The sequence below is a fragment of the Lissotriton vulgaris genome, unplaced genomic scaffold (assembly GCF_964263255.1).
Source record: "Lissotriton vulgaris unplaced genomic scaffold, aLisVul1.2 SCAFFOLD_714, whole genome shotgun sequence".
Taxonomy (NCBI): Eukaryota; Metazoa; Chordata; class Amphibia; order Caudata; family Salamandridae; genus Lissotriton; species Lissotriton vulgaris.
Genome location: NW_028248223.1, coordinates 554,616 through 575,641, shown reverse-complemented (window position 1 = coordinate 575,641; position 21,026 = coordinate 554,616). Strand labels below are relative to the sequence as shown.

Genomic DNA, 21,026 nt, shown 5'->3' with positions numbered 1-21,026 from the left:
ATTAGAGCTATCAATAAACAAAGATGACAGAAATGGAAAAGGTCAAGAGTAGTAAAGAAGTACCTCAAAGAATTGGACTGGTACCTTTGCATGCAAAGTCCAAAGTGCCAACCATTGCTCTTTGGAGCCACCCATGTGAGAGACAGAGAAATGGATGTAGTAGTTTGGAAATGTAGAATGTTTTAATATTCTTCAGTCAAAGATTATCATTATTTTGTAAATTGCATGTCCTGATAAACGTTTGCACATTTAACACTGTTATGGAGAATGTAGCTGAAAAGAATCAAATCACATTATCGCTCTTTACACTATGAGCATTCAACTGAGATATCTTTTCATCAATGTAAGAAAAGCCCCCGCACTGATGCGCTCTCTTTTGTCTCAATGGAAAAAGCCCTCACGTATGGCGGGGTTCCATGGTGTAATGGTTAGCACTCTGGACTCTGAATCCAGCGATCCGAGTTCAAATCTCGGTGGGACCTGCTTGAATTATGAGATTTAATATTTCACTAATTTCTTAGAATTTGGACTTGGAAAAACATAACGTCAAAGCTTTATGCTGAAACTTATCAACGTATAAGTATGTATCTATGTATACATGGCTATATCCATCTAGATAGCGATAATACAATATAAAGAAATGAATTAATCATAAACATAAGTACAGAAGCTGAAAACTAAAAACTGTTCTTTCCCATCCACAATTTGAGCAAGAGGTTCCTTTTCTTTCTCATCTGTATGATCAGTAATAAGATAGTTAATTTTGCTGATTTCTTATCTGACAACATTCTTGACTTACACAGTGCATTTAATTGTGCATTTCTTTGAAAGAGGAATTCAGATTAATACATCTGACATGTCTTTCGAAAGATTCTACTTCATGGTTATGGATTTACTTTAGAAAAACAGAGTGTAAATATCTGTGTGTCTGAATTTCAAGATTGTTATTTAAAAGTTCATCTCTTCTGCCCCCAAAATACACAATTTGATTCCTAAAGTTTTCTTTTAATGAAGGCTTTCCAATTAAAAAAGTTCCTTGTTCCCCTTATCAATAACAGTAAGATTTAAACAAGTAATATCTTGCATCAGCCCCTTGTGATGAGTTTGAGAAAACAGAGTCAGCTCACAAAATGTCTCATTATTTTGAGCCATTTAATTTCCATGTTTTCTAAAAGTTCTATAATTTGCTCACATCAAATAGACTTTTAAAATACAATCAATAAATTAATGTTTCACTCTACCCGTGTTAGATTTATGATATTTATGAATACACTTGACAGAAAAAGATTTGGTCATAAGTCATGAAAGTGGTCCCACCGAGATTTGAACTCGGATCCTTGGATTCAAAGTCCAAAGTGCTAACCATTACACCATGGAACCTCCCATGTGACAGGGGAGCAAATTGCTGCAGCAATGTGGACATTTCACATTTTTTATTTTCTACAGTCAAAGACAAACAGAATTGTATTACTTTTCTATTCTGTTCAACTTTTGCCCATTGAACTATGTTAGGGAAGTATGTTGCACAAAGGACTCAAGTAACGCTATGACTCTGTTGAACAGTACTTTTTATGTGAGATAAGATTTTGCAATAAAAATTAAGATTTCCCTGTGAATGCAATCTCTTCTGTCAAAACGGAAAGCTCAACCTGGTACAGGTGGGTTGATGGTGTTATGCTTGTCAATCTGGACTCTGAAAACAGGGATCTAAGTACAAAGCTCAGTGGGACTTATCTAAACTTTACGATTTTGTTTCCATTCAGTTCTTAGAAGTATTAATTGGAAAAACATCTCATTTACTTATAAACTTGTACGTATCAACTTATATGTATGTATCTCCCTATATATCGCTATATGTCTATGTATATTTATCGGAAAATATAAATATATACATTATGAAAATACATATAATTAATAGAGGTGAAAATAATGAACAGTTGTTGCCTCTCCGCATTTGAAACATGAGCGCCTTCTCCTTCCTCTTCTATATGTCCTGAAATTGAGATAGTCACTTTTTAATCAATTTTGATCTAACAACATAGTTGATTTGTACAAAGCATATCATACGATCTGTGAATAATTTTAAAAAAGAAAATTAGATCAGTACCTTTGAGGCCTCCAAGCAAAAGCTTATATTTCATGATTGCAGATCGACTGTTGAAAATCAGCATGAGAAATGTTTTATTTCACAACTTCCATACTAATATACAAAAAACATTTCTACTATCTGATTGATACCGTCATTGTGGTTCTCTAGGTTTGATTTAAGAAAACATCTCTTTCAAAATGTGCTATATTCGCCTTATCAATAGTGTGGAAATCTTCAAAAAGGAATGCTGGGAATCAGCCCTCTGAAATGCATTTGAGAAAAACAGGATAGGATTTTGTAATGTCACACTATTTTGTCTAGGAATGTGATGTAAAAGTATTATAAAGTTCGTATTTCTGTAACTTGTTCAAGCTGTTGGACATTTTGAAAGGAGTCAATATTTGTCTCTTTCAACCTACTGGTGTTGGATTAGAGCTATCAATAAACAAAGATGACAGAAATGGAAAAGGTCAAGAGTAGTAAAGAAGTACCTCAAAGAATTGGACTGGTACCTTTGCATGCAAAGTCCAAAGTGCCAACCATTGCTCTTTGGAGCCACCCATGTGAGAGACAGAGAAATGGATGTAGTAGTTTGGAAATGTAGAATGTTTTAATATTCTTCAGTCAAAGATTATCATTATTTTGTAAATTGCATGTCCTGATAAACGTTTGCACATTTAACACTGTTATGGAGAATGTAGCTGAAAAGAATCAAATCACATTATCGCTCTTTACACTATGAGCATTCAACTGAGATATCTTTTCATCAATGTAAGAAAAGCCCCCGCACTGATGCGCTCTCTTTTGTCTCAATGGAAAAAGCCCTCACGTATGGCGGGGTTCCATGGTGTAATGGTTAGCACTCTGGACTCTGAATCCAGCGATCCGAGTTCAAATCTCGGTGGGACCTGCTTGAATTATGAGATTTAATATTTCACTAATTTCTTAGAATTTGGACTTGGAAAAACATAACGTCAAAGCTTTATGCTGAAACTTATCAACGTATAAGTATGTATCTATGTATACATGGCTATATCCATCTAGATAGCGATAATACAATATAAAGAAATGAATTAATCATAAACATAAGTACAGAAGCTGAAAACTAAAAACTGTTCTTTCCCATCCACAATTTGAGCAAGAGGTTCCTTTTCTTTCTCATCTGTATGATCAGTAATAAGATAGTTAATTTTGCTGATTTCTTATCTGACAACATTCTTGACTTACACAGTGCATTTAATTGTGCATTTCTTTGAAAGAGGAATTCAGATTAATACATCTGACATGTCTTTCGAAAGATTCTACTTCATGGTTATGGATTTACTTTAGAAAAACAGAGTGTAAATATCTGTGTGTCTGAATTTCAAGATTGTTATTTAAAAGTTCATCTCTTCTGCCCCCAAAATACACAATTTGATTCCTAAAGTTTTCTTTTAATGAAGGCTTTCCAATTAAAAAAGTTCCTTGTTCCCCTTATCAATAACAGTAAGATTTAAACAAGTAATATCTTGCATCAGCCCCTTGTGATGAGTTTGAGAAAACAGAGTCAGCTCACAAAATGTCTCATTATTTTGAGCCATTTAATTTCCATGTTTTCTAAAAGTTCTATAATTTGCTCACATCAAATAGACTTTTAAAATACAATCAATAAATTAATGTTTCACTCTACCCGTGTTAGATTTATGATATTTATGAATACACTTGACAGAAAAAGATTTGGTCATAAGTCATGAAAGTGGTCCCACCGAGATTTGAACTCGGATCCTTGGATTCAAAGTCCAAAGTGCTAACCATTACACCATGGAACCTCCCATGTGACAGGGGAGCAAATTGCTGCAGCAATGTGGACATTTCACATTTTTTATTTTCTACAGTCAAAGACAAACAGAATTGTATTACTTTTCTATTCTGTTCAACTTTTGCCCATTGAACTATGTTAGGGAAGTATGTTGCACAAAGGACTCAAGTAACGCTATGACTCTGTTGAACAGTACTTTTTATGTGAGATAAGATTTTGCAATAAAAATTAAGATTTCCCTGTGAATGCAATCTCTTCTGTCAAAACGGAAAGCTCAACCTGGTACAGGTGGGTTGATGGTGTTATGCTTGTCAATCTGGACTCTGAAAACAGGGATCTAAGTACAAAGCTCAGTGGGACTTATCTAAACTTTACGATTTTGTTTCCATTCAGTTCTTAGAAGTATTAATTGGAAAAACATCTCATTTACTTATAAACTTGTACGTATCAACTTATATGTATGTATCTCCCTATATATCGCTATATGTCTATGTATATTTATCGGAAAATATAAATATATACATTATGAAAATACATATAATTAATAGAGGTGAAAATAATGAACAGTTGTTGCCTCTCCGCATTTGAAACATGAGCGCCTTCTCCTTCCTCTTCTATATGTCCTGAAATTGAGATAGTCACTTTTTAATCAATTTTGATCTAACAACATAGTTGATTTGTACAAAGCATATCATACGATCTGTGAATAATTTTAAAAAAGAAAATTAGATCAGTACCTTTGAGGCCTCCAAGCAAAAGCTTATATTTCATGATTGCAGATCGACTGTTGAAAATCAGCATGAGAAATGTTTTATTTCACAACTTCCATACTAATATACAAAAAACATTTCTACTATCTGATTGATACCGTCATTGTGGTTCTCTAGGTTTGATTTAAGAAAACATCTCTTTCAAAATGTGCTATATTCGCCTTATCAATAGTGTGGAAATCTTCAAAAAGGAATGCTGGGAATCAGCCCTCTGAAATGCATTTGAGAAAAACAGGATAGGATGTTGTAATGTCACACTATTTTGTCTAGGAATGTGATGTAAAAGTATTATAAAGTTCGTATTTCTGTAACTTGTTCAAGCTGTTGGACATTTTGAAAGGAGTCAATATTTGTCTCTTTCAACCTACTGGTGTTGGATTAGAGCTATCAATAAACAAAGATGACAGAAATGGAAAAGGTCAAGAGTAGTAAAGAAGTACCTCAAAGAATTGGACTGGTACCTTTGCATGCAAAGTCCAAAGTGCCAACCATTGCTCTTTGGAGCCACCCATGTGAGAGACAGAGAAATGGATGTAGTAGTTTGGAAATGTAGAATGTTTTAATATTCTTCAGTCAAAGATTATCATTATTTTGTAAATTGCATGTCCTGATAAACGTTTGCACATTTAACACTGTTATGGAGAATGTAGCTGAAAAGAATCAAATCACATTATCGCTCTTTACACTATGAGCATTCAACTGAGATATCTTTTCATCAATGTAAGAAAAGCCCCCGCACTGATGCGCTCTCTTTTGTCTCAATGGAAAAAGCCCTCGTGTATGGCGGGGTTCCATGGTGTAATGGTTAGCACTCTGGACTCTGAATCCAGCGATCCGAGTTCAAATCTCGGTGGGACCTGCTTGAATTATGAGATTTAATATTTCACTAATTTCTTAGAATTTGGACTTGGAAAAACATAACGTCAAAGCTTTATGCTGAAACTTATCAACGTATAAGTATGTATCTATGTATACATGGCTATATCCATCTAGATAGCGATAATACAATATAAAGAAATGAATTAATCATAAACATAAGTACAGAAGCTGAAAACTAAAAACTGTTCTTTCCCATCCACAATTTGAGCAAGAGGTTCCTTTTCTTTCTCATCTGTATGATCAGTAATAAGATAGTTAATTTTGCTGATTTCTTATCTGACAACATTCTTGACTTACACAGTGCATTTAATTGTGCATTTCTTTGAAAGAGGAATTCAGATTAATACATCTGACATGTCTTTCGAAAGATTCTACTTCATGGTTATGGATTTACTTTAGAAAAACAGAGTGTAAATATCTGTGTGTCTGAATTTCAAGATTGTTATTTAAAAGTTCATCTCTTCTGCCCCCAAAATACACAATTTGATTCCTAAAGTTTTCTTTTAATGAAGGCTTTCCAATTAAAAAAGTTCCTTGTTCCCCTTATCAATAACAGTAAGATTTAAACAAGTAATATCTTGCATCAGCCCCTTGTGATGAGTTTGAGAAAACAGAGTCAGCTCACAAAATGTCTCATTATTTTGAGCCATTTAATTTCCATGTTTTCTAAAAGTTCTATAATTTGCTCACATCAAATAGACTTTTAAAATACAATCAATAAATTAATGTTTCACTCTACCCGTGTTAGATTTATGATATTTATGAATACACTTGACAGAAAAAGATTTGGTCATAAGTCATGAAAGTGGTCCCACCGAGATTTGAACTCGGATCCTTGGATTCAAAGTCCAAAGTGCTAACCATTACACCATGGAACCTCCCATGTGACAGGGGAGCAAATTGCTGCAGCAATGTGGACATTTCACATTTTTTATTTTCTACAGTCAAAGACAAACAGAATTGTATTACTTTTCTATTCTGTTCAACTTTTGCCCATTGAACTATGTTAGGGAAGTATGTTGCACAAAGGACTCAAGTAACGCTATGACTCTGTTGAACAGTACTTTTTATGTGAGATAAGATTTTGCAATAAAAATTAAGATTTCCCTGTGAATGCAATCTCTTCTGTCAAAACGGAAAGCTCAACCTGGTACAGGTGGGTTGATGGTGTTATGCTTGTCAATCTGGACTCTGAAAACAGGGATCTAAGTACAAAGCTCAGTGGGACTTATCTAAACTTTACGATTTTGTTTCCATTCAGTTCTTAGAAGTATTAATTGGAAAAACATCTCATTTACTTATAAACTTGTACGTATCAACTTATATGTATGTATCTCCCTATATATCGCTATATGTCTATGTATATTTATCGGAAAATATAAATATATACATTATGAAAATACATATAATTAATAGAGGTGAAAATAATGAACAGTTGTTGCCTCTCCGCATTTGAAACATGAGCGCCTTCTCCTTCCTCTTCTATATGTCCTGAAATTGAGATAGTCACTTTTTAATCAATTTTGATCTAACAACATAGTTGATTTGTACAAAGCATATCATACGATCTGTGAATAATTTTAAAAAAGAAAATTAGATCAGTACCTTTGAGGCCTCCAAGCAAAAGCTTATATTTCATGATTGCAGATCGACTGTTGAAAATCAGCATGAGAAATGTTTTATTTCACAACTTCCATACTAATATACAAAAAACATTTCTACTATCTGATTGATACCGTCATTGTGGTTCTCTAGGTTTGATTTAAGAAAACATCTCTTTCAAAATGTGCTATATTCGCCTTATCAATAGTGTGGAAATCTTCAAAAAGGAATGCTGGGAATCAGCCCTCTGAAATGCATTTGAGAAAAACAGGATAGGATTTTGTAATGTCACACTATTTTGTCTAGGAATGTGATGTAAAAGTATTATAAAGTTCGTATTTCTGTAACTTGTTCAAGCTGTTGGACATTTTGAAAGGAGTCAATATTTGTCTCTTTCAACCTACTGGTGTTGGATTAGAGCTATCAATAAACAAAGATGACAGAAATGGAAAAGGTCAAGAGTAGTAAAGAAGTACCTCAAAGAATTGGACTGGTACCTTTGCATGCAAAGTCCAAAGTGCCAACCATTGCTCTTTGGAGCCACCCATGTGAGAGACAGAGAAATGGATGTAGTAGTTTGGAAATGTAGAATGTTTTAATATTCTTCAGTCAAAGATTATCATTATTTTGTAAATTGCATGTCCTGATAAACGTTTGCACATTTAACACTGTTATGGAGAATGTAGCTGAAAAGAATCAAATCACATTATCGCTCTTTACACTATGAGCATTCAACTGAGATATCTTTTCATCAATGTAAGAAAAGCCCCCGCACTGATGCGCTCTCTTTTGTCTCAATGGAAAAAGCCCTCGTGTATGGCGGGGTTCCATGGTGTAATGGTTAGCACTCTGGACTCTGAATCCAGCGATCCGAGTTCAAATCTCGGTGGGACCTGCTTGAATTATGAGATTTAATATTTCACTAATTTCTTAGAATTTGGACTTGGAAAAACATAACGTCAAAGCTTTATGCTGAAACTTATCAACGTATAAGTATGTATCTATGTATACATGGCTATATCCATCTAGATAGCGATAATACAATATAAAGAAATGAATTAATCATAAACATAAGTACAGAAGCTGAAAACTAAAAACTGTTCTTTCCCATCCACAATTTGAGCAAGAGGTTCCTTTTCTTTCTCATCTGTATGATCAGTAATAAGATAGTTAATTTTGCTGATTTCTTATCTGACAACATTCTTGACTTACACAGTGCATTTAATTGTGCATTTCTTTGAAAGAGGAATTCAGATTAATACATCTGACATGTCTTTCGAAAGATTCTACTTCATGGTTATGGATTTACTTTAGAAAAACAGAGTGTAAATATCTGTGTGTCTGAATTTCAAGATTGTTATTTAAAAGTTCATCTCTTCTGCCCCCAAAATACACAATTTGATTCCTAAAGTTTTCTTTTAATGAAGGCTTTCCAATTAAAAAAGTTCCTTGTTCCCCTTATCAATAACAGTAAGATTTAAACAAGTAATATCTTGCATCAGCCCCTTGTGATGAGTTTGAGAAAACAGAGTCAGCTCACAAAATGTCTCATTATTTTGAGCCATTTAATTTCCATGTTTTCTAAAAGTTCTATAATTTGCTCACATCAAATAGACTTTTAAAATACAATCAATAAATTAATGTTTCACTCTACCCGTGTTAGATTTATGATATTTATGAATACACTTGACAGAAAAAGATTTGGTCATAAGTCATGAAAGTGGTCCCACCGAGATTTGAACTCGGATCCTTGGATTCAAAGTCCAAAGTGCTAACCATTACACCATGGAACCTCCCATGTGACAGGGGAGCAAATTGCTGCAGCAATGTGGACATTTCACATTTTTTATTTTCTACAGTCAAAGACAAACAGAATTGTATTACTTTTCTATTCTGTTCAACTTTTGCCCATTGAACTATGTTAGGGAAGTATGTTGCACAAAGGACTCAAGTAACGCTATGACTCTGTTGAACAGTACTTTTTATGTGAGATAAGATTTTGCAATAAAAATTAAGATTTCCCTGTGAATGCAATCTCTTCTGTCAAAACGGAAAGCTCAACCTGGTACAGGTGGGTTGATGGTGTTATGCTTGTCAATCTGGACTCTGAAAACAGGGATCTAAGTACAAAGCTCAGTGGGACTAATCTAAACTTTACGATTTTGTTTCCATTCAGTTCTTAGAAGTATTAATTGGAAAAACATCTCATTTACTTATAAACTTGTACGTATCAACTTATATGTATGTATCTCCCTATATATCGCTATATGTCTATGTATATTTATCGGAAAATATAAATATATACATTATGAAAATACATATAATTAATAGAGGTGAAAATAATGAACAGTTGTTGCCTCTCCGCATTTGAAACATGAGCGCCTTCTCCTTCCTCTTCTATATGTCCTGAAATTGAGATAGTCACTTTTTAATCAATTTTGATCTAACAACATAGTTGATTTGTACAAAGCATATCATACGATCTGTGAATAATTTTAAAAAAGAAAATTAGATCAGTACCTTTGAGGCCTCCAAGCAAAAGCTTATATTTCATGATTGCAGATCGACTGTTGAAAATCAGCATGAGAAATGTTTTATTTCACAACTTCCATACTAATATACAAAAAACATTTCTACTATCTGAATGATACCGTCATTGTGGTTCTCTAGGTTTGATTTAAGAAAACATCTCTTTCAAAATGTGCTATATTCACCTTATCAATAGTGTGGAAATCTTCAAAAAGGAATGCTGGGAATCAGCCCTCTGAAATGCATTTGAGAAAAACAGGATAGGATTTTGTAATGTCACACTATTTTGTCTAGGAATGTGATGTAAAAGTATTATAAAGTTCGTATTTCTGTAACTTGTTCAAGCTGTTGGACATTTTGAAAGGAGTCAATATTTGTCTCTTTCAACCTACTGGTGTTGGATTAGAGCTATCAATAAACAAAGATGACAGAAATGGAAAAGGTCAAGAGTAGTAAAGAAGTACCTCAAAGAATTGGACTGGTACCTTTGCATGCAAAGTCCAAAGTGCCAACCATTGCTCTTTGGAGCCACCCATGTGAGAGACAGAGAAATGGATGTAGTAGTTTGGAAATGTAGAATGTTTTAATATTCTTCAGTCAAAGATTATCATTATTTTGTAAATTGCATGTCCTGATAAACGTTTGCACATTTAACACTGTTATGGAGAATGTAGCTGAAAAGAATCAAATCACATTATCGCTCTTTACACTATGAGCATTCAACTGAGATATCTTTTCATCAATGTAAGAAAAGCCCCCGCACTGATGCGCTCTCTTTTGTCTCAATGGAAAAAGCCCTCGTGTATGGCGGGGTTCCATGGTGTAATGGTTAGCACTCTGGACTCTGAATCCAGCGATCCGAGTTCAAATCTCGGTGGGACCTGCTTGAATTATGAGATTTAATATTTCACTAATTTCTTAGAATTTGGACTTGGAAAAACATAACGTCAAAGCTTTATGCTGAAACTTATCAACGTATAAGTATGTATCTATGTATACATGGCTATATCCATCTAGATAGCGATAATACAATATAAAGAAATGAATTAATCATAAACATAAGTACAGAAGCTGAAAACTAAAAACTGTTCTTTTCCATCCACAATTTGAGCAAGAGGTTCCTTTTCTTTCTCATCTGTATGATCAGTAATAAGATAGTTAATTTTGCTGATTTCTTATCTGACAACATTCTTGACTTACACAGTGCATTTAATTGTGCATTTCTTTGAAAGAGGAATTCAGATTAATACATCTGACATGTCTTTCGAAAGATTCTACTTCATGGTTATGGATTTACTTTAGAAAAACAGAGTGTAAATATCTGTGTGTCTGAATTTCAAGATTGTTATTTAAAAGTTCATCTCTTCTGCCCCCAAAATACACAATTTGATTCCTAAAGTTTTCTTTTAATGAAGGCTTTCCAATTAAAAAAGTTCCTTGTTCCCCTTATCAATAACAGTAAGATTTAAACAAGTAATATCTTGCATCAGCCCCTTGTGATGAGTTTGAGAAAACAGAGTCAGCTCACAAAATGTCTCATTATTTTGAGCCATTTAATTTCCATGTTTTCTAAAAGTTCTATAATTTGCTCACATCAAATAGACTTTTAAAATACAATCAATAAATTAATGTTTCACTCTACCCGTGTTAGATTTATGATATTTATGAATACACTTGACAGAAAAAGATTTGGTCATAAGTCATGAAAGTGGTCCCACCGAGATTTGAACTCGGATCCTTGGATTCAAAGTCCAAAGTGCTAACCATTACACCATGGAACCTCCCATGTGACAGGGGAGCAAATTGCTGCAGCAATGTGGACATTTCACATTTTTTATTTTCTACAGTCAAAGACAAACAGAATTGTATTACTTTTCTATTCTGTTCAACTTTTGCCCATTGAACTATGTTAGGGAAGTATGTTGCACAAAGGACTCAAGTAACGCTATGACTCTGTTGAACAGTACTTTTTATGTGAGATAAGATTTTGCAATAAAAATTAAGATTTCCCTGTGAATGCAATCTCTTCTGTCAAAACGGAAAGCTCAACCTGGTACAGGTGGGTTGATGGTGTTATGCTTGTCAATCTGGACTCTGAAAACAGGGATCTAAGTACAAAGCTCAGTGGGACTTATCTAAACTTTACGATTTTGTTTCCATTCAGTTCTTAGAAGTATTAATTGGAAAAACATCTCATTTACTTATAAACTTGTACGTATCAACTTATATGTATGTATCTCCCTATATATCGCTATATGTCTATGTATATTTATCGGAAAATATAAATATATACATTATGAAAATACATATAATTAATAGAGGTGAAAATAATGAACAGTTGTTGCCTCTCCGCATTTGAAACATGAGCGCCTTCTCCTTCCTCTTCTATATGTCCTGAAATTGAGATAGTCACTTTTTAATCAATTTTGATCTAACAACATAGTTGATTTGTACAAAGCATATCATACGATCTGTGAATAATTTTAAAAAAGAAAATTAGATCAGTACCTTTGAGGCCTCCAAGCAAAAGCTTATATTTCATGATTGCAGATCGACTGTTGAAAATCAGCATGAGAAATGTTTTATTTCACAACTTCCATACTAATATACAAAAAACATTTCTACTATCTGATTGATACCGTCATTGTGGTTCTCTAGGTTTGATTTAAGAAAACATCTCTTTCAAAATGTGCTATATTCGCCTTATCAATAGTGTGGAAATCTTCAAAAAGGAATGCTGGGAATCAGCCCTCTGAAATGCATTTGAGAAAAACAGGATAGGATTTTGTAATGTCACACTATTTTGTCTAGGAATGTGATGTAAAAGTATTATAAAGTTCGTATTTCTGTAACTTGTTCAAGCTGTTGGACATTTTGAAAGGAGTCAATATTTGTCTCTTTCAACCTACTGGTGTTGGATTAGAGCTATCAATAAACAAAGATGACAGAAATGGAAAAGGTCAAGAGTAGTAAAGAAGTACCTCAAAGAATTGGACTGGTACCTTTGCATGCAAAGTCCAAAGTGCCAACCATTGCTCTTTGGAGCCACCCATGTGAGAGACAGAGAAATGGATGTAGTAGTTTGGAAATGTAGAATGTTTTAATATTCTTCAGTCAAAGATTATCATTATTTTGTAAATTGCATGTCCTGATAAACGTTTGCACATTTAACACTGTTATGGAGAATGTAGCTGAAAAGAATCAAATCACATTATCGCTCTTTACACTATGAGCATTCAACTGAGATATCTTTTCATCAATGTAAGAAAAGCCCCCGCACTGATGCGCTCTCTTTTGTCTCAATGGAAAAAGCCCTCGTGTATGGCGGGGTTCCATGGTGTAATGGTTAGCACTCTGGACTCTGAATCCAGCGATCCGAGTTCAAATCTCGGTGGGACCTGCTTGAATTATGAGATTTAATATTTCACTAATTTCTTAGAATTTGGACTTGGAAAAACATAACGTCAAAGCTTTATGCTGAAACTTATCAACGTATAAGTATGTATCTATGTATACATGGCTATATCCATCTAGATAGCGATAATACAATATAAAGAAATGAATTAATCATAAACATAAGTACAGAAGCTGAAAACTAAAAACTGTTCTTTTCCATCCACAATTTGAGCAAGAGGTTCCTTTTCTTTCTCATCTGTATGATCAGTAATAAGATAGTTAATTTTGCTGATTTCTTATCTGACAACATTCTTGACTTACACAGTGCATTTAATTGTGCATTTCTTTGAAAGAGGAATTCAGATTAATACATCTGACATGTCTTTCGAAAGATTCTACTTCATGGTTATGGATTTACTTTAGAAAAACAGAGTGTAAATATCTGTGTGTCTGAATTTCAAGATTGTTATTTAAAAGTTCATCTCTTCTGCCCCCAAAATACACAATTTGATTCCTAAAGTTTTCTTTTAATGAAGGCTTTCCAATTAAAAAAGTTCCTTGTTCCCCTTATCAATAACAGTAAGATTTAAACAAGTAATATCTTGCATCAGCCCCTTGTGATGAGTTTGAGAAAACAGAGTCAGCTCACAAAATGTCTCATTATTTTGAGCCATTTAATTTCCATGTTTTCTAAAAGTTCTATAATTTGCTCACATCAAATAGACTTTTAAAATACAATCAATAAATTAATGTTTCACTCTACCCGTGTTAGATTTATGATATTTATGAATACACTTGACAGAAAAAGATTTGGTCATAAGTCATGAAAGTGGTCCCACCGAGATTTGAACTCGGATCCTTGGATTCAAAGTCCAAAGTGCTAACCATTACACCATGGAACCTCCCATGTGACAGGGGAGCAAATTGCTGCAGCAATGTGGACATTTCACATTTTTTATTTTCTACAGTCAAAGACAAACAGAATTGTATTACTTTTCTATTCTGTTCAACTTTTGCCCATTGAACTATGTTAGGGAAGTATGTTGCACAAAGGACTCAAGTAACGCTATGACTCTGTTGAACAGTACTTTTTATGTGAGATAAGATTTTGCAATAAAAATTAAGATTTCCCTGTGAATGCAATCTCTTCTGTCAAAACGGAAAGCTCAACCTGGTACAGGTGGGTTGATGGTGTTATGCTTGTCAATCTGGACTCTGAAAACAGGGATCTAAGTACAAAGCTCAGTGGGACTTATCTAAACTTTACGATTTTGTTTCCATTCAGTTCTTAGAAGTATTAATTGGAAAAACATCTCATTTACTTATAAACTTGTACGTATCAACTTATATGTATGTATCTCCCTATATATCGCTATATGTCTATGTATATTTATCGGAAAATATAAATATATACATTATGAAAATACATATAATTAATAGAGGTGAAAATAATGAACAGTTGTTGCCTCTCCGCATTTGAAACATGAGCGCCTTCTCCTTCCTCTTCTATATGTCCTGAAATTGAGATAGTCACTTTTTAATCAATTTTGATCTAACAACATAGTTGATTTGTACAAAGCATATCATACGATCTGTGAATAATTTTAAAAAAGAAAATTAGATCAGTACCTTTGAGGCCTCCAAGCAAAAGCTTATATTTCATGATTGCAGATCGACTGTTGAAAATCAGCATGAGAAATGTTTTATTTCACAACTTCCATACTAATATACAAAAAACATTTCTACTATCTGATTGATACCGTCATTGTGGTTCTCTAGGTTTGATTTAAGAAAACATCTCTTTCAAAATGTGCTATATTCGCCTTATCAATAGTGTGGAAATCTTCAAAAAGGAATGCTGGGAATCAGCCCTCTGAAATGCATTTGAGAAAAACAGGATAGGATTTTGTAATGTCACACTATTTTGTCTAGGAATGTGATGTAAAAGTATTATAAAGTTCGTATTTCTGTAACTTGTTCAAGCTGTTGGACATTTTGAAAGGAGTCAATATTTGTCTCTTTCAACCTACTGGTGTTGGATTAGAGCTATCAATAAACAAAGATGACAGAAATGGAAAAGGTCAAGAGTAGTAAAGAAGTACCTCAAAGAATTGGACTGGTACCTTTGCATGCAAAGTCCAAAGTGCCAACCATTGCTCTTTGGAGCCACCCATGTGAGAGACAGAGAAATGGATGTAGTAGTTTGGAAATGTAGAATGTTTTAATATTCTTCAGTCAAAGATTATCATTATTTTGTAAATTGCATGTCCTGATAAACGTTTGCACATTTAACACTGTTATGGAGAATGTAGCTGAAAAGAATCAAATCACATTATCGCTCTTTACACTATGAGCATTCAACTGAGATATCTTTTCATCAATGTAAGAAAAGCCCCCGCACTGATGCGCTCTCTTTTGTCTCAATGGAAAAAGCCCTCGTGTATGGCGGGGTTCCATGGTGTAATGGTTAGCACTCTGGACTCTGAATCCAGCGATCCGAGTTCAAATCTCGGTGGGACCTGCTTGAATTATGAGATTTAATATTTCACTAATTTCTTAGAATTTGGACTTGGAAAAACATAACGTCAAAGCTTTATGCTGAAACTTATCAACGTATAAGTATGTATCTATGTATACATGGCTATATCCATCTAGATAGCGATAATACAATATAAAGAAATGAATTAATCATAAACATAAGTACAGAAGCTGAAAACTAAAAACTGTTCTTTTCCATCCACAATTTGAGCAAGAGGTTCCTTTTCTTTCTCATCTGTATGATCAGTAATAAGATAGTTAATTTTGCTGTTTTCTTATCTGACAACATTCTTGACTTACACAGTGCATTTAATTGTGCATTTCTTTGAAAGAGGAATTCAGATTAATACATCTGACATGTCTTTCGAAAGATTCTACTTCATGGTTATGGATTTACTTTAGAAAAACAGAGTGTAAATATCTGTGTGTCTGAATTTCAAGATTGTTATTTAAAAGTTCATCTCTTCTGCCCCCAAAATACACAATTTGATTCCTAAAGTTTTCTTTTAATGAAGGCTTTCCAATTAAAAAAGTTCCTTGTTCCCCTTATCAATAACAGTAAGATTTAAACAAGTAATATCTTGCATCAGCCCCTTGTGATGAGTTTGAGAAAACAGAGTCAGCTCACAAAATGTCTCATTATTTTGAGCCATTTAATTTCCATGTTTTCTAAAAGTTCTATAATTTGCTCACATCAAATAGACTTTTAAAATACAATCAATAAATTAATGTTTCACTCTACCCGTGTTAGATTTATGATATTTATGAATACACTTGACAGAAAAAGATTTGGTCATAAGTCATGAAAGTGGTCCCACCGAGATTTGAACTCGGATCCTTGGATTCAAAGTCCAAAGTGCTAACCATTACACCATGGAACCTCCCATGTGACAGGGGAGCAAATTGCTGCAGCAATGTGGACATTTCACATTTTTTATTTTCTACAGTCAAAGACAAACAGAATTGTATTACTTTTCTATTCTGTTCAACTTTTGCCCATTGAACTATGTTAGGGAAGTATGTTGCACAAAGGACTCAAGTAACGCTATGACTCTGTTGAACAGTACTTTTTATGTGAGATAAGATTTTGCAATAAAAATTAAGATTTCCCTGTGAATGCAATCTCTTCTGTCAAAACGGAAAGCTCAACCTGGTACAGGTGGGTTGATGGTGTTATGCTTGTCAATCTGGACTCTGAAAACAGGGATCTAAGTACAAAGCTCAGTGGGACTTATCTAAACTTTACGATTTTGTTTCCATTCAGTTCTTAGAAGTATTAATTGGAAAAACATCTCATTTACTTATAAACTTGTACGTATCAACTTATATGTATGTATCTCCCTATATATCGCTATATGTCTATGTATATTTATCGGAAAATATAAATATATACATTATGAAAATACATATAATTAATAGAGGTGAAAATAATGAACAGTTGTTGCCTCTCCGCATTTGAAACATGAGCGCCTTCTCCTTCCTCTTCTATATGTCCTGAAATTGAGATAGTCACTTTTTAATCAATTTTGATCTAACAACATAGTTGATTTGTACAAAGCATATCATACGATCTGTGAATAATTTTAAAAAAGAAAATTAGATCAGTACCTTTGAGGCCTCCAAGCAAAAGCTTATATTTCATGATTGCAGATCGACTGTTGAAAATCAGCATGAGAAATGTTTTATTTCACAACTTCCATACTAATATACAAAAAACATTTCTACTATCTGATTGATACCGTCATTGTGGTTCTCTAGGTTTGATTTAAGAAAACATCTCTTTCAAAATGTGCTATATTCGCCTTATCAATAGTGTGGAAATCTTCAAAAAGGAATGCTGGGAATCAGCCCTCTGAAATGCATTTGAGAAAAACAGGATAGGATTTTGTAATGTCACACTATTTTGTCTAGGAATGTGATGTAAAAGTATTATAAAGTTCGTATTTCTGTAACTTGTTCAAGCTGTTGGACATTTTGAAAGGAGTCAATATTTGTCTCTTTCAACCTACTGGTGTTGGATTAGAGCTATCAATAAACAAAGATGACAGAAATGGAAAAGGTCAAGAGTAGTAAAGAAGTACCTCAAAGAATTGGACTGGTACCTTTGCATGCAAAGTCCAAAGTGCCAACCATTGCTCTTTGGAGCCACCCATGTGAGAGACAGAGAAATGGATGTAGTAGTTTGGAAATGTAGAATGTTTTAATATTCTTCAGTCAAAGATTATCATTATTTTGTAAATTGCATGTCCTGATAAACGTTTGCACATTTAACACTGTTATGGAGAATGTAGCTGAAAAGAATCAAATCACATTATCGCTCTTTACACTATGAGCATTCAACTGAGATATCTTTTCATCAATGTAAGAAAAGCCCCCGCACTGATGCGCTCTCTTTTGTCTCAATGGAAAAAGCCCTCACGTATGGCGGGGTTCCATGGTGTAATGGTTAGCACTCTGGACTCTGAATCCAGCGATCCGAGTTCAAATCTCGGTGGGACCTGCTTGAATTATGAGATTTAATATTTCACTAATTTCTTAGAATTTGGACTTGGAAAAACATAACGTCAAAGCTTTATGCTGAAACTTATCAACGTATAAGTATGTATCTATGTATACATGGCTATATCCATCTAGATAGCGATAATACAATATAAAGAAATGAATTAATCATAAACATAAGTACAGAAGCTGAAAACTAAAAACTGTTCTTTCCCATCCACAATTTGAGCAAGAGGTTCCTTTTCTTTCTCATCTGTATGATCAGTAATAAGATAGTTAATTTTGCTGATTTCTTATCTGACAACATTCTTGACTTACACAGTGCATTTAATTGTGCATTTCTTTGAAAGAGGAATTCAGATTAATACATCTGACATGTCTTTCGAAAGATTCTACTTCATGGTTATGGATTTACTTTAGAAAAACAGAGTGTAAATATCTGTGTGTCTGAATTTCAAGATTGTTATTTAAAAGTTCATCTCTTCTGCCCCCAAAATACACAATTTGATTCCTAAAGTTTTCTTTTAATGAAGGCTTTCCAATTAAAAAAGTTCCTTGTTCCCCTTATCAATAACAGTAAGATTTAAACAAGTAATATCTTGCATCAGCCCCTTGTGATGAGTTTGAGAAAACAGAGTCAGCTCACAAAATGTCTCATTATTTTGAGCCATTTAATTTCCATGTTTTCTAAAAGTTCTATAATTTGCTCACATCAAATAGACTTTTAAAATACAATCAATAAATTAATGTTTCACTCTACCCGTGTTAGATTTATGATATTTATGAATACACTTGACAGAAAAAGATTTGGTCATAAGTCATGAAAGTGGTCCCACCGAGATTTGAACTCGGATCCTTGGATTCAAAGTCCAAAGTGCTAACCATTACACCATGGAACCTCCCATGTGACAGGGGAGCAAATTGCTGCAGCAATGTGGACATTTCACATTTTTTATTTTCTACAGTCAAAGACAAACAGAATTGTATTACTTTTCTATTCTGTTCAACTTTTGCCCATTGAACTATGTTAGGGAAGTATGTTGCACAAAGGACTCAAGTAACGCTATGACTCTGTTGAACAGTACTTTTTATGTGAGATAAGATTTTGCAATAAAAATTAAGATTTCCCTGTGAATGCAATCTCTTCTGTCAAAACGGAAAGCTCAACCTGGTACAGGTGGGTTGATGGTGTTATGCTTGTCAATCTGGACTCTGAAAACAGGGATCTAAGTACAAAGCTCAGTGGGACTTATCTAAACTTTACGATTTTGTTTCCATTCAGTTCTTAGAAGTATTAATTGGAAAAACATCTCATTTACTTATAAACTTGTACGTATCAACTTATATGTATGTATCTCCCTATATATCGCTATATGTCTATGTATATTTATCGGAAAATATAAATATATACATTATGAAAATACATATAATTAATAGAGGTGAAAATAATGAACAGTTGTTGCCTCTCCGCATTTGAAACATGAGCGCCTTCTCCTTCCTCTTCTATATGTCCTGAAATTGAGATAGTCACTTTTTAATCAATTTTGATCTAACAACATAGTTGATTTGTACAAAGCATATCATACGATCTGTGAATAATTTTAAAAAAGAAAATTAGATCAGTACCTTTGAGGCCTCCAAGCAAAAGCTTATATTTCATGATTGCAGATCGACTGTTGAAAATCAGCATGAGAAATGTTTTATTTCACAACTTCCATACTAATATACAAAAAACATTTCTACTATCTGAATGATACCGTCATTGTGGTTCTCTAGGTTTGATTTAAGAAAACATCTCTTTCAAAATGTGCTATATTCACCTTATCAATAGTGTGGAAATCTTCAAAAAGGAATGCTGGGAATCAGCCCTCTGAAATGCATTTGAGAAAAACAGGATAGGATTTTGTAATGTCACACTATTTTGTCTAGGAATGTGATGTAAAAGTATTATAAAGTTCGTATTTCTGTAACTTGTTCAAGCTGTTGGACATTTTGAAAGGAGTCAATATTTGTCTCTTTCAACCTACTGGTGTTGGATTAGAGCTATCAATAAACAAAGATGACAGAAATGGAAAAGGTCAAGAGTAGTAAAGAAGTACCTCAAAGAATTGGACTGGTACCTTTGCATGCAAAGTCCAAAGTGCCAACCATTGCTCTTTGGAGCCACCCATGTGAGAGACAGAGAAATGGATGTAGTAGTTTGGAAATGTAGAATGTTTTAATATTCTTCAGTCAAAGATTATCATTATTTTGTAAATTGCATGTCCTGATAAACGTTTGCACATTTAACACTGTTATGGAGAATGTAGCTGAAAAGAATCAAATCACATTATCGCTCTTTACACTATGAGCATTCAACTGAGATATCTTTTCATCAATGTAAGAAAAGCCCCCGCACTGATGCGCTCTCTTTTGTCTCAATGGAAAAAGCCCTCGTGTATGGCGGGGTTCCATGGTGTAATGGTTAGCACTCTGGACTCTGAATCCAGCGATCCGAGTTCAAATCTCGGTGGGACCTGCTTGAATTATGAGATTTAATATTTCACTAATTTCTTAGAATTTGGACTTGGAAAAACATAACGTCAAAGCTTTATGCTGAAACTTATCAACGTATAAGTATGTATCTATGTATACATGGCTATATCCATCTAGATAGCGATAATACAATATAAAGAAATGAATTAATCATAAACATAAGTACAGAAGCTGAAAACTAAAAACTGTTCTTTTCCATCCACAATTTGAGCAAGAGGTTCCTTTTCTTTCTCATCTGTATGATCAGTAATAAGATAGTTAATTTTGCTGATTTCTTATCTGACAACATTCTTGACTTACACAGTGCATTTAATTGTGCATTTCTTTGAAAGAGGAATTCAGATTAATACATCTGACATGTCTTTCGAAAGATTCTACTTCATGGTTATGG

General features: G+C 33.7%; 17 non-coding genes across 17 annotated transcripts; 9 read left to right on the top strand and 8 right to left on the bottom strand.

The window, feature by feature from the left end:
• The first annotated feature begins 410 nt into the window (after nt 1-410).
• Nucleotides 411-482, top strand: TRNAQ-CUG (transfer RNA glutamine (anticodon CUG)). The gene has a single exon. It is a non-coding gene; the product is annotated as a tRNA-Gln (tRNA).
• Nucleotides 483-1,308: 826 nt separating this feature from the next.
• On the bottom strand, nt 1,309-1,380 carry TRNAQ-UUG (transfer RNA glutamine (anticodon UUG)). Its single transcript has one exon. It is a non-coding gene; the product is annotated as a tRNA-Gln (tRNA).
• Nucleotides 1,381-2,927: 1,547 nt separating this feature from the next.
• TRNAQ-CUG (transfer RNA glutamine (anticodon CUG)) lies at nt 2,928-2,999 on the top strand. The gene has a single exon. It is a non-coding gene; the product is annotated as a tRNA-Gln (tRNA).
• Nucleotides 3,000-3,825: 826 nt separating this feature from the next.
• Nucleotides 3,826-3,897, bottom strand: TRNAQ-UUG (transfer RNA glutamine (anticodon UUG)). The gene has a single exon. It is a non-coding gene; the product is annotated as a tRNA-Gln (tRNA).
• A 1,547-nt stretch (nt 3,898-5,444) lies between these two features.
• Nucleotides 5,445-5,516, top strand: TRNAQ-CUG (transfer RNA glutamine (anticodon CUG)). Its single transcript has one exon. It is a non-coding gene; the product is annotated as a tRNA-Gln (tRNA).
• An 826-nt stretch (nt 5,517-6,342) lies between these two features.
• TRNAQ-UUG (transfer RNA glutamine (anticodon UUG)) lies at nt 6,343-6,414 on the bottom strand. The gene has a single exon. It is a non-coding gene; the product is annotated as a tRNA-Gln (tRNA).
• A 1,547-nt stretch (nt 6,415-7,961) lies between these two features.
• TRNAQ-CUG (transfer RNA glutamine (anticodon CUG)) lies at nt 7,962-8,033 on the top strand. Its single transcript has one exon. It is a non-coding gene; the product is annotated as a tRNA-Gln (tRNA).
• Nucleotides 8,034-8,859: 826 nt separating this feature from the next.
• TRNAQ-UUG (transfer RNA glutamine (anticodon UUG)) lies at nt 8,860-8,931 on the bottom strand. The gene has a single exon. It is a non-coding gene; the product is annotated as a tRNA-Gln (tRNA).
• A 1,547-nt stretch (nt 8,932-10,478) lies between these two features.
• TRNAQ-CUG (transfer RNA glutamine (anticodon CUG)) lies at nt 10,479-10,550 on the top strand. The gene has a single exon. It is a non-coding gene; the product is annotated as a tRNA-Gln (tRNA).
• An 826-nt stretch (nt 10,551-11,376) lies between these two features.
• Nucleotides 11,377-11,448, bottom strand: TRNAQ-UUG (transfer RNA glutamine (anticodon UUG)). Its single transcript has one exon. It is a non-coding gene; the product is annotated as a tRNA-Gln (tRNA).
• A 1,547-nt stretch (nt 11,449-12,995) lies between these two features.
• TRNAQ-CUG (transfer RNA glutamine (anticodon CUG)) lies at nt 12,996-13,067 on the top strand. Its single transcript has one exon. It is a non-coding gene; the product is annotated as a tRNA-Gln (tRNA).
• An 826-nt stretch (nt 13,068-13,893) lies between these two features.
• TRNAQ-UUG (transfer RNA glutamine (anticodon UUG)) lies at nt 13,894-13,965 on the bottom strand. The gene has a single exon. It is a non-coding gene; the product is annotated as a tRNA-Gln (tRNA).
• A 1,547-nt stretch (nt 13,966-15,512) lies between these two features.
• Nucleotides 15,513-15,584, top strand: TRNAQ-CUG (transfer RNA glutamine (anticodon CUG)). The gene has a single exon. It is a non-coding gene; the product is annotated as a tRNA-Gln (tRNA).
• An 826-nt stretch (nt 15,585-16,410) lies between these two features.
• TRNAQ-UUG (transfer RNA glutamine (anticodon UUG)) lies at nt 16,411-16,482 on the bottom strand. Its single transcript has one exon. It is a non-coding gene; the product is annotated as a tRNA-Gln (tRNA).
• Nucleotides 16,483-18,029: 1,547 nt separating this feature from the next.
• TRNAQ-CUG (transfer RNA glutamine (anticodon CUG)) lies at nt 18,030-18,101 on the top strand. The gene has a single exon. It is a non-coding gene; the product is annotated as a tRNA-Gln (tRNA).
• Nucleotides 18,102-18,927: 826 nt separating this feature from the next.
• TRNAQ-UUG (transfer RNA glutamine (anticodon UUG)) lies at nt 18,928-18,999 on the bottom strand. Its single transcript has one exon. It is a non-coding gene; the product is annotated as a tRNA-Gln (tRNA).
• Nucleotides 19,000-20,546: 1,547 nt separating this feature from the next.
• TRNAQ-CUG (transfer RNA glutamine (anticodon CUG)) lies at nt 20,547-20,618 on the top strand. Its single transcript has one exon. It is a non-coding gene; the product is annotated as a tRNA-Gln (tRNA).
• The last annotated feature ends 408 nt before the right edge of the window (nt 20,619-21,026 follow it).